Genomic DNA, 13,231 nt, shown 5'->3' with positions numbered 1-13,231 from the left:
GGAGTTCTAATTCCACAGCATCACCCTAAGAGTCTTTTATCTGATTCTTAAAGAACTGCACAGAAAATATGTTTAATATGATTGTACATGGATAACCTGCAACAAATTGAATGCTATCTTGGGCAGGGAGGAAGGAGAGAAGGGGGAAAAATTTATAACTCAAAATATTATAAAAGGGAATGTTGAAAACTAAGAAATTAATTAATTTTTAAAAAGAACTGTACAACCTGCCCCTCTGTCTTTCCAGACTCATTATATATTATTCTCCTTCCAAACGAAGAAAATAAGTGTATATTAGGTACCTACTTTGTGTCAGACACTGTGCTAAGTGCTTTACAAATTTCTCATTTGATCCTCACAACCCCTCTGGAAGGGAGGTGCTATTACATCTTCATTTTACAGTGGAGGGAGCTGAGACAGACAGAGGTTAAATGATTTGCCCAGGGTCATATGACTAGCAAGTGTGTCTAAGTACACATTTGAACTTAGATCTTCCTGCCTCCAGATCCAGCATTCCAATCACTGTACCACCTAGCTGCCTCTGCCTTCCCAAGTTCTATGGTTTAGTCAAACTGAACCGCTCTTTCTCACACACTCCTTCATCTCCCATCTTTACACCTTTGCATTGGCCATCCTCCAAGCCTAGAATGCTCTCCCTCATCACCTAGATCCCACAGAATTATTAATTTACTATGATACTTAGCTCAGGCATGAAACCTTTCTTGTTTCCCCATTATGCTAGTGTTCTCTTTCCCTAAACTACATTTCATTTATTTTGTATTTATTCTGTGTGTGTGCACACATATACACATGAACTTTTAGGATCCTTATCCCAACTCCCACCCTTACAAAGGTCTCAAGTCTTGGTAAGAAGTTATATCTCCCCTTCAGGATCTAGGGATACCCCCGAAGAGTCATGGTTGACTTTTTAATACCACAAGCTTGAATTCTCATAGGTATATTTTCCTCTAAACCTGTCAATTGAAAATCAACTTAGGCCAGTATTAAGTAGTTTTTAGAAAGGGTCATTTACTAAGGCGATACCATAAAGGCACTTAGTACAAAGAAATCTCCACACAGGTTTATGGCACACTTTCCCACGTATAGAATCCAAGGGAAACTGGACCTGAGTCTGGAGAGCACAAGTAACTTCATTACTAGAAGTCTTCTTCCCCCATTTGGGGAGTGCTCAGGAAGTTTTCCCATAGGTGTTGTACAGTTTCTTTATGTCCACTCTGCTCTGGGTTCCCAATGATCCAGGTCCAGTGACTAGGACATTGATGAAAAGATGGAAAATTCATTCCAGACCCTTCAAATTTCACAAAATTCTTCTCCATCCAAAGTGGGGGCAAGGGGAAGTGGGAGAAAAGAGACTCGTCTAAAATTGAGGCTTCTGTTTGCACTCCCCACCTCAGTCCTTCTTTTTTAGGGTTAACTAGAATGGTAAAATTGCTACAATCTCTAAAATTAAACCAAGTCAACAAGCATTCACCAGGCACTCTACTAAGCAAAAAGTTTTTTAAAACAAAACAAATTTTTGTTTTCCTATTCCCATTCCTGTCTTCAAGGAACTCATAATCTAATAGGGGAGACACCATGAAAATAGCTTGATGCAAACAATATATAGATGTGAATGTAGATATTGTATGTGTATGTATATGTAAATGTATATGTAAATGTGTATATGTAAATATATGTGTATATATTTGCATATATATTTATATGTATTTGATAGATTGGAGATAATCTCAGAGGAGGGCACTAGCATTAAGGGGAATTGGGAAAGCCTTCTTGAAGAAAATGAAATTTTATCTGGAACTTTAAGGAAGTTTGAGAAGCCAAGAAGTAGCAATAAGGAGGAATTCCAGGCATGGGGCATGGCCAATGAAAATGCCCAGAATTAGGAGATGAAGGTCTTGTTTGAGGAACAGCAAGGAGGCCATTGTTACTGAATTGCAGAGTATGTGGAAAGAAGTAAAGTGTAAAAAGACTTGAAAGGTACATGAGGATGGAGGAAGGTTAAGAAAGGATTTAAATGCCTACCAGAGGATTTTGTATTTGATCTTGGAGATAATTAGCAAGTCACTGGAATTTATTGACTAGGGATGTAATATGGTCAGACCTGCATTTTAAGAAAGTCAGTTTCATAGTTAGAGAGAGGATAGGCTATAGAGGTAAGAGACTCAAAGCAGGGAGGCTTTTGGCTATTGGGAGCCAGAAGACCATATTGCAATAGTCCATGCATGAAAGGAGGAGGACCTCGCAGTGTCAGAGGAGAGAAGGTAGAGTATATAAAAGAGATGCTACGAAGGTTGAATTGACAAGATGTGGCATTGGAATGGATGGTTAGAAGGAAGGAAACCTTGGGGGAAAGATAATGGTGGTTTAGGACATGTTGAGTTGGAGGTATCTATGGGACATCCAGTTCAAGACATCCAATATGCATCTGGCAATTCAAGATGAGAAGTCAGAAAAGAGGTTAGGTCTGGATAAAAAAAATCTGAGAATCATTTACATAAATATGATAACTGAATCTGTGGGAAAAGATGAGCTCTCCAAGTGAAATAATATAAAGGAAGATGAGAAGAGAGCCCAGGACAGATTCTTGAAAGACACCTATGATTAGTGGGTGTGACTGGGATGAAGGAGTGGTCAGATAGGTAGAACGAGAATAAGGAGACAATGGTGTCCCTAATACCTATGGAGAAGAAAGTATGGAGAAGAAAAGGGTAATCAACAGTGTGAATGGTTACAGAGAGGTCAATAAAGATGAAGATTGGGAAAAAGTCATTAGGTTTGGCAATTAAGAGATTCTGAAGAGATCTGGTGACAGCAGCTCCAGTGGAATGATGAGGCCAAAAGTCAGATTGCAGAAAGTTTAGAAGAGAATGAGAGGAAAGGAAGTGAAGGCACCTTTTATAGACAACCTTTTCAAAGAGTTTAGCTACAAAAGAGGGAAAATATATATGAGAAAATGGCTGGCAGGGGATGGATGGATCAAGTGAATTTCTTTTGAATTTCTTCATTTCTATGAAAATCCTTGTATCTCTGTCCCTGTCTCCAGCAGGCTAGTGATCTTTCTTTAGTTATAATTGATGTCTGATGGTCTAGAATCACGCCCAAAGGCAGCAGAAAAAAATAAATAATAAACAGTTTCTATCCCAAAGGGTGTAGCGCAGTGCTTAGCATGTAACAGATATACTTACAGAAATATAATTCCCCAAAACCTGATTTTGAGAAGGGGCTATGGATAATAGTATGCCAGAGCCAACTTGCACCAACTCTTAAGAGCTAATTCTTAAATTTTCATTACAAACCATTTGTAACCATTTGATTTATAGTTTTATTGATTCTTTAGACTTCAGAAAGTCATGAAGAAAATCTTAATAATATATATTAAACTTAAAAGTATGTCTTCCCTGCAATTTTTTTGAGAGTTGATTGTTAAATATTTACTAGCATTTACTTACCCCCCTGACTAGAGGGATTCCAACCTCACAGGTGTAGGAGCTGCTTCATCAGCATCAGATATAACCTCAGCCCTCTGTCTCCTAGAGCACAAAACTAAGACAGGTTTACCAAGGACAGAGCAAGAGTGTGCTGCTGCTGCTGCTGCCGCCACTGTCACCGCTGCCACCACTGCTGCTGCTGTAGAGAGATAATAAGGGACCTTCTGGTACCACTGAAACCTAGAGAGGTGAAGAGGGCCTGAAGTGTGGTGGTAGTTGTGAGTGGAGAAAAGAGGTCAGATGCAAGGGTTGCTGTGGTTGTATGATTTGGCAAATGTTTGGACATAGAGGATGAGGAAGTATGAAGAGCCAAGGAAAGTGCTGAGGTTTGAACCTGAGTGACTAAAAAGATTTAATATAAATAGGAACAATTGAATAGTATGCATTTAAAAGATGCTGACCAGATGGAAGGGTTTAGGAGAAAAGATAATAAATTTGGTTTTAGACACATTAAATTTGAGATATCTCTAGGATGTCCAGTCTGAAATTGATGATGTGGGACTGAAGCTCAGGGAAGAGACTACATATGTGTACATACACATATCTATCTGTGTACATATGTATTTGTATATATACATGTTATTTGCGTTCATTGGCATACATGCACACGTGGGTATGAATCATCTGCATACAGTTGATAGTTAAGTCCATGGAAGCTGATGAAGTTACAAAAAAAGAGAATATAGAGGAAGGAGAAGAGAGCCCAGGCCAGAACCTTGGAGGACAACCATAGTTAGGGAGTACCATATGAATAATAAACCAACAAAGAGACTGAGAAGGAGCAGTCAGACAGGTAGGTAGTAGGACCAGGGGAGAAGGGTGTTACAAAAACCCGAAGAGAGTATCCAAGAAGAGAAGCTGGTCAGCAGTGACAAATGCATCAGAAAGGTCAAGAAGGACGAGGACTGAGAAAAGAACATTAGATCTAGCAATTATGAGATCATTAGTAACTTTGGAATTTCAGTTATAATTGAGTGATGAGTTGGGAAGTCTACTGGGAAGCAAAGTCTGAGAAGTAAAGAGGAGAAAATGTGGAAATGGAAGGAACCAGTAGACAGAAAGAGGCTTCAGTCTCTTTGATAAGGGTAGGGGAAAGAGAAATTGAGGACTCAAACTGCTAGAGAAGGCAGGAGATAGGATCAAGTGCATACGTAAAGGGGCTGGCCTTGGCAAGAAGGGCCACCTCTTTGTCAGAGATGGGGGGAGAGGAGGAGAAAGTAGGAAATGATAACAAGGAGTTTTGTAAGGGAGAATGGAAAAAGAACCAGCTCATGAGACAATAAATGGTCTCAGTTTCCTCAGAAAAGAGACAAGTCCTCAGCTGAGCAACAGGAAAACAGTGGCGGTATGGGAAACTCAAGGGAGGAAGAGAAAGTTTGAAATAATTTCTGTGGGGAGTAAGCTAGAGAATCAATTAGGGAGGAGTAAAAGGACTGCCATGCTTCAGTGCAGGCCAGGTTGATTTTGAATAAGATGAATTTAAAATGTACCCAATCAGAAGAGTTATAAGACTTCCTCTAGCTGTGTTCTTTAGCTCATTTGTAGGAGTAGGGGAGGCAGATAGTGGGTAGATAGTTTGACATGGAGTCAAAAAGTCCTGGGTTCAAATTCCTTCCCCAATACTTATTGACTATGTGATCCTAGGCAAGTCACTTAGCCTCTTCACCCATTGCCTTTAGGGTCTTTAACACTAACAAGATGCGGAAAAGGTCCTGACCCTGCATGGGCAGATGAAGTTTTTCATCTGAAATTCCTTACACTAATGGAATCATAAGTCCAAAACCCAAAAGTTTCAAAACTTAGAAAAGGACTAGCCCAAATTTTCATTTCCTGAGAATCCTGAGATGAGCCATTCTGATTTTACGACAGTCCATATTGTTATTTTGTGGTATTTGAATAAGTAACAGTGATAAACTATATTGACTAAACACTATAAACTCCAAACAGTGATAAACTATACTAACTAAACTACACTAACTAAAATTGACTAATACTACGTGTCTTGAGAGTGGGAGTGAACTGTGTTGGACTTCGACTCACCAGAAATCTTCCTTAGCCTTCGTGCTTACTTTCTTAGACAATCTTCAACTTATCCAGTATATATCTTATTTGTTCACCGTTGTTTGCATGTTATTTTCCTCATTAGCCTGTGAGCTCCTTGAAAGCAAGGACAATGGATGGGAGGTATGGGGACAAGGTTTGGCCTTTCTTTGTATGCTCAGTGACTAGTATAGCACCTGGTGCACAGTAGGTGCTGAAAAAATACTTGTTGACCAGAATGTCAAAGGGTTACCTTCACAGTTCCATTCTGGCAGCTGATTTATGTGTTTCTATATCTATATCTGTGCCCCTATGAATCTTTTGTGTGTTATTCATTCTCTCTGGAATGAAAAAAAAAGAGTCCTATACCCTATATGCATTTGGTACCTTGAGTGATTGTCCAGGAGCTGGGGACTCTGTTATCCACACTTGTGGAAACCTAGACACAAGTTATTATATGACATAGCTGTTACATGAATAGACACTAGGAGATTATCCTGGAGTGATTCTAGATGAAGATAATAAGACAAAAAAAAAGAAACTGATCCTCTTGGTTCATTACATAGAATCTAAACTGGTTGATGTAAGTTCAAAGTCTTAGGGAGCTGGGGAAAATGGATCATGGCTCATGAATTAATTTGAATAAATAGTAACTATGGTTATCCCTTCCATTGGGGCAGGGGAAGTTAGGGACACAGTACCCGAGAGATCTGGAAAATCATGTACAATTTTTTGGACTTTCCTTCATACCAGACAGGAAGTCTGAGTTATTATGATATTAAAAAATAAAATATGTTGATGTTATACAATACTATACACATATTTTATTCATTTCTGAGTTTCTAAGCTTTTTCTACGTGGTCTGCTGGCCTTTGTGTGTCATCTGTGGCTTTCACAAAACTTCCCCAAAATTCCCATTTAATTTCTTATGCCAACCTGCGACATATTGAAGTCACCATGGGGAAGTGCAGATGTGGAAGGGTGAAATGCAGTATGAGGTAAGAAAATGAGAACTTACCCCTGTGCTTGGCAACTGAGACAATCATTGGTTTTAATTCTTTGTTATTTTTGTAAAAAGATAAAGAAATGAAGTCCAGGGGAAATGTGGGGATCTCTGATGCTAGGAACATCAACTGAGCTTGCTCATGGACTTCCTCATTTCTGAAGGAGAGTGCCCATGGACTAAGGGACAGGTAAAAGGTACCAGACAACCTAGCAACTCACAGGTCACGTCATTTGTGTGTTAGTTTGTGAGAGTCCTGTGCCCTCTCATTCAGGTAAATCAGAGAAAATAGGGGAAATGCAAAAGGCTGCTATCAGGGATGTCAGCTATCGTTGACTGTAATACAAAACCAACATCATTCTGTCCTTTTGTGTTCTTTGTGCCCAAAACCTCCGGCAGTTTGCCACAAAGCCTTGCTAAGATTTTTCTTAAGGTCGTATGCAGACACACTGAGGAAACCTTCCAAGAAAACAAACCTCAGAAGCCACAGTGTTGTTGTTGTTCAGTCGTTTCAGCTCATTTTACAGATGAGGAACTGAGGCAAACAGGACTGAGTGATCCACCCAAGGTCACATAGCTAGGAAGTCACACTGCTCCATCACAAAGAGACTCCCACCGGGTTCTTTTGCTTTTCTACATTCCAGCACACACTATTTCACCCCCTGCAGTATAAGAGGCCAGCCTAAACACTAGTCCAGAGGTTTAGGACCTCCTGCAGTTGTAGTGGTAGTGGTAATAGCAGAAGCAGTGGCAATAGTAGCAGTAGTGGTGAGGGTTTTTTGGGGAGAGAAGGGGTTGTTTGGTTTTTTAATATATGCTCAGAGTAGATGAGAGGCTGGCGTCTTCATTAATATTGCACCAGAGATCAACTCCCCTGCCTGTCAAATTGTGGTAACATAGGCACTATGAGGTTTACCAGTTTTGCTTAGATAGAAGTCTCTCTCTATAACAATCTAATAATCTCAAAATAAAGAATGCAAATGCAGGTGTGACATAAATGAATTACAGGTTCATAGAATGTTAGATATGGGCAGCTAAATATGGGTAGAGCACAAGGCCTAGAGTTCAAATACAGCCAAAGTCACTTACTAGTTGTGTGACCCTGGGCAAGACACTTCACCCTGTTTGCCTCAGTTTACTCACCTGTAAAATGAACTCGAGAAGGAAATGGCAAACCATTCAAAGAAAACCCCAAGTTGTGTCACAAAGAGTCAGGCACAACTGAAATGACTGACCAGTAGCAAGAGGGTTAGATTTGGAGGGACTCTTCACCCGACTTCTCACTTAACAGCTGAGAAAACCAAGTTTCAGAGAGGACCAAGGTTATACCAGTAAACAAAGCTAGGATTTGAACTCAGTTTCTCTGACTTCAGATGCAGTGTTCTTTGTACAAAACTACTCTGCCTATACAGATTAAAATGCTGTACACAAGTACATTATACAAACCGCATAGTATTACATGTGAGCAGCTATCTTCAAAGAAAAAACAATTGAGTGTCATGGGATGGATGTGACTCTGTATTAATTAGAAACGTTTTCCTAGAGAAGAGCTGAAAAATTATAGGAGCTAAACAAGTAAGTCAAGAAGTGATGCCCTAGCATGATTCCTGTGTTCAACGCTTCTGCTGATTCTCTTGTTGCTAGATCAAGGCCTGACTGTCTTCCTTCTCCTTAAGAGACTTTTACAACCCAAGCAAGCTCTTTGATCACTCTGGACAATGCAATATTATTTGAATTTTTTATTTAAGTACAGTACATAGATTTTTTTTTCCTTATTTTATGTTATATATTTTTAAAAATTTTTAGGTCTGTGCTCTTTCCTTCTTACTTTTCCCACCCCCACTTCCAACATAAAGTGAGAATAACAAAACCTCTGTTACAAACATGTATAGTCAAACAAAACAAATTCTTGCAATGCTCATGTCCAAAAGTACATAAATAGAAAAATATATTTCAATCTGTACTCTGAGACTATTATCTCTCTAGCAGGAGGTGGGAAACATGTTTCATCATGAGTTCCCTGGAACTGTGGTGGGTCATTCTGTTTATCAGAATTCCTAAATCTTTCAAAATTGTTTGTCTTTAAAATATTGTTATCATTATATAAATTGTTCTCCTATTTCTTCTCACCTCATTTTGCATCAATTCATCAAATTTCCAGGTTTTACAAAATCATCTCCTTCATTTCTTCCATTAAAGTCATATTCCATTACATTCATATGAATATCCATACATTCAGTCATTCCCCAATTGATGGGCACCCCATCTATTTCCAATTCTTCACCACTACAAAAAAAAGTTGCTATAGTTTATATACATAGGACCTTTTCTTCTTTCTTTGATCTTTATGGGATATAGACCTAACAGAGGTATGACTATGTCAAAGGATATGTACAATCCAATATTTTTTGGGATATAGTTCCAAGTTGTTTTCCAGAAAGGTAGGACCAATTCACAGCACCACCAACAGAGTATTAAGGTACATAGATTTCTCATTTAAAAGTTTGTGAAATACCCCCATTTGTGGTTTCTAAATGACTCAGTGGAAAGAGTACCCACAGTTATGTTGTCACAGAGACATCAAAACATTGAACTTCTCCATCCACTCCTACAAGCAGATGGGTGGAGAAGAACCCAACCAGGTGTAGACTGATCTAGAAAGAGTTTCATTGTACATTCATGTATAGCTTCATTTTTCAGCCACAAGTAAGGCTTGGGATCTGCCAGCATGGAACTATCGACAAGTTTCTTCTGCTCACTTGTGTGTCTGGCAGGCACAGGGTCTGATAATGTCTATCACTTCAGTTAATAAATGCTGAATATAAGGCAAATCCACTGAAGTCAAGGATAAAACACTATTATAGAATCCTAGGATGATAAATCTAGAGTTAGATACAGGCTATTGTACCCGACTCATTTTAGAGACTAAAACATTTAAAGCCAACAGAACATGACTTGCCCAGGATCACGCAAGAAGTGTCAGAGGCAGAATTTGATCCTAACTCTGACTCCTGTTGACTTTTAAGGATCTATAATTCTTACCTTCCATAAAAAATTACTTTCTTTCCATTTGAAAATATGATTGAAGAAAAGACAATTCCATTTCTACTTAGCTTTGGGTCTTTTTGTAGTCTCTAAAAGGAAAACACCTGTCAAGTCTTCCTGCTGCCATCTACTGGACCACAAATGTACCACAAGTCCATTTTTCTACAACGCAGTCACCTTACAGAGGTGAAAGAAGTGACTGAGAGTTCTTACCAGCAACCACAAAAATTACCACTGGCTCATTAGAGAGGCCCGCTTTCTAATTAAAGAGGTTAAAAAATGGCTCTGAAATATCTTAAAGAGAATTTCAGGTTGCATAACTAACTAAAAGGCAGAGGTTTTAAGCCCAGGATCAAAGATTTTCCAGCCTATTCCCAAAAGACAAGGAAACAGCTTCCCAGTTCTAAACATGGACTTTATCGGGACTCTAGGATTTAAAATATCTTTAATCAGTGTTTTTTAGGCAGTAGCATAAGTTAAGACTCTGGACAACAAGACCCACAAATTTCAGAAAGAGTTCCAAAATCAGCAACCATTTGGAAGGACCTTCCTTTGTTTACCCACTTTCTCATTTACCCTTTAACCTTCTTTCATAAGCAATCAGACTGTTTGGACTAAATTTATGCCTTAAAACTATACTTGTTTGGAATTAAGTCTCTCTTTTTCAAGTTACTACTGTACATTTCTTTTCTCCCCTCAGTTAAGGGAGTCTCCCCCTTCTTTCTCTTTCCATCAAAATAACAAAAACCCAAATCAAGAAAACGAAAAGATACTGGATCTGATGCAAACATAAATTCCTCTGCTAGCTCCTACCATGAGATAATCATTGAAAGACGAGTGAGTGCCAGACAAGACAAGCAACTGGTTTATGAAGAGACATAAAAGAAAAGAGTAGCTTCACAATAGCTGATAAATTAAAAAAAGTGTTGAAGAAATAAGTGGAGTCCACTCATGACAGCTGACGAAAAAGACAAAAAGGGCTCGTTAGCACTTCTAACTGGAAAAATAAAGACCAGACAATACACAGGTACAACATGACCTTGCCAACCTGCTCTAGCTGTTATTTTCTCACTGGGATTTGAATATTGTTGTAAAATAAAAGCACATTCTCTGCATGGTGTCTGTATCACTCTGTGAATGATACAGGAATTACTTTATTTTCCACCAAAAAAATTCTGGATTTAAAATTTGGTTTTTAATAGTGGGAAATCTACAGTTTATGTGATTGATATGTGAGTCTGGTCAGAACTGGAATTAAAAACCTTCACTGGCCCCCTAATGATTGCTTGAGAAAAAAAGCCTTTTAAATTCATTAGCCTATTATTCAAGGCCTTTCGTGTGTGTGTGTGTGTGTGTGTGTGTGACAGACAGACAGACAGAGACAGAGAGAAAAGAGAGCAGAGAGACAGAGATCTAGCTATAAATGTTTATATAGATATATCTTTCTCATACCTATAGTTCCAATCTTATTTTACCACATTCTTCTTTACATATTCTATCCATGCTCTCACCATAACAAATGACTTGCTGTTGTCCTATACAATCCTACTCTCTCCTGCATCAGTGCATTTGCTCAAATTCATCCCCAAGTCAAATGGATTCCCACTTTCCCCTCACCCCCATCTCTGTCCATTGAAATCCTTCTCTTTCTAAATCTAGTTTATTAGGTGTCATGCCCTCCATGAATCTTTCCCTGATGTCCCCAATTAGAAATCACCTCTCCCTCCTTTAATCTCTCAGGTCACTCTGTTTGGCTTCTCCTGCACATTTATCATTTTCCATAATTATTTGTATACATACCTCATCCCCCTACTAGATTAGAGAGAAGGGGTTGAGTCATTTTTCATACTTTATTTTATTAATAAATGTTTATTGAATTGAATGATAGTAGTACATTGGTTTTTTGTCACTTTTCACCCAAAAAGCATGGTTGTTAATTGGGTTCTGAGAAGCACATAGGCTTATTCTTTAAAGTCAGATGATTAGAGTTAGAGTTGGAATTAAATTTTGACTATTTTTGCATAGGTGGAGAAAGAAAAGGACACTTCAATGTCCTTGCAAGAATAAGCAACTGTTTATCCTAAAAAACAGTCCTCAACCCAGATCTAGAGCTGAGAGAGGGTTCAGAGACCATATAGGAAATATCTTTATTTTTTCAGGTGAAGAAACTTAATCCAGGGGAAGTTAAGGTACTTGCCCAAGGAGTAAATCAGAGGTAAGATGATGTGACCCTAGGTCATCTGACTCCAGAGGCAGCACTTTCTTCATTGCATTGAGTGTGAAAGTCATATCGTTGACTCTTGCTCTGGATATGCATGTGTCCTCTGTTTAAAGAATTACTTGCCCCTCTCTCCCAGTCTTTTTTTAATATTCTGTGGGAAAATAAGAGTAGAATAAGACAACCCGAGAGGGACTTATAATATCTGCATAGATCCTCTAGATTTTAGAGTTAGAATTTTGTCAAAAATAGTCTCAATTTGAAAGTAATAAGTGCAAAAAATTTAGTTTCCAAAGACTAAAGGTCCATTTTATTTTTTATTGCTGTTGAAAAACTCAGTATTTCATTTTAAATGATTTGACTATTTTAAGTAAAAAGAAGAGAAAATCTCAGATCAAAACTACAGTGAGTTGTCTTGGTAGTGACGGTAGCCTGGGGAAATCCTTCCTAAGTGTTAAACTGTAACAAATGACCAGTTGTATTTTATATTATTATTTTCACTATGGTTTGTGTAAGTAGGCAGATTGCAAAGAGTGACTTGCAAATGAAGAGAGTTATAAGTGGCATCACTGAGAATACATATGGTCAGAAAAGAAGTGAGATAATTAACATGATAAGAATGAAGGATAACTGGGAACATCTGGAGTGCTCCATTGGTATGCATGAAATATTCAGAGAACCAGAGGAATGCCTCTAGTGCCCTGGAGAGCTCCTCTGTGGAGGCTTTGTAAAGGACATGGGCAAAAATCACATAAGATGAGGAGGAACAGATGGGTTGTAGTCCCGAATAGTATGGGTATAACCACACTGACTAGGTTATGTATCCATAGAATTAACAAAGTTGTCATCACATTTATTAATAACCTAGTTCTCTAGATGACACACGACACAATATACACCATAGTTTTAGTTTTTCAGGTGCCATTGTAAGAAGGGTTAGTTGAGTTATCTGTTATTTAATAGTCTTCTATGTGAAGAGGGAAATCAAGAAAGAGGACGGGGGAATAATCATGGCGGCCAACACCCCTCAAATGGCTTTATTCAATGGGCAGAATTTGGCCTTCTATTGCCACATAATAGCTGGTCTTTCAACATTGTTGCCATCACATACTCATAATTTATGAATCAGCAATTTAAGGGAGAGAATTTTAATGTATGGTATAGAGCGTCCTTCACATGAGGAAGTTAAAAGGTGCTATCTGTCCCATTAGGCACCTGGCCAGGGATCATTAATTTGGAACATTTTAGAAAAGGGATATTTTTTCAACCATTTCCCCACAGAAGTGGAGTTAGTTACTTATACTTTGGTTCATTTGAAAAACAAAGCAGTCAGTTGTAGTACACAGAGTATCTATAAACACTAATGGCCTTACTTGGTCTACTTGGTCATTTGTGGGCTCTGAGAGGCCAAGAGGT

The sequence above is a fragment of the Notamacropus eugenii genome, chromosome 5, assembly GCF_028372415.1.
Source record: "Notamacropus eugenii isolate mMacEug1 chromosome 5, mMacEug1.pri_v2, whole genome shotgun sequence".
NCBI classification, from domain to species: domain Eukaryota; kingdom Metazoa; phylum Chordata; class Mammalia; order Diprotodontia; family Macropodidae; genus Notamacropus; species Notamacropus eugenii.
This window is presented reverse-complemented; position numbering follows the sequence as displayed.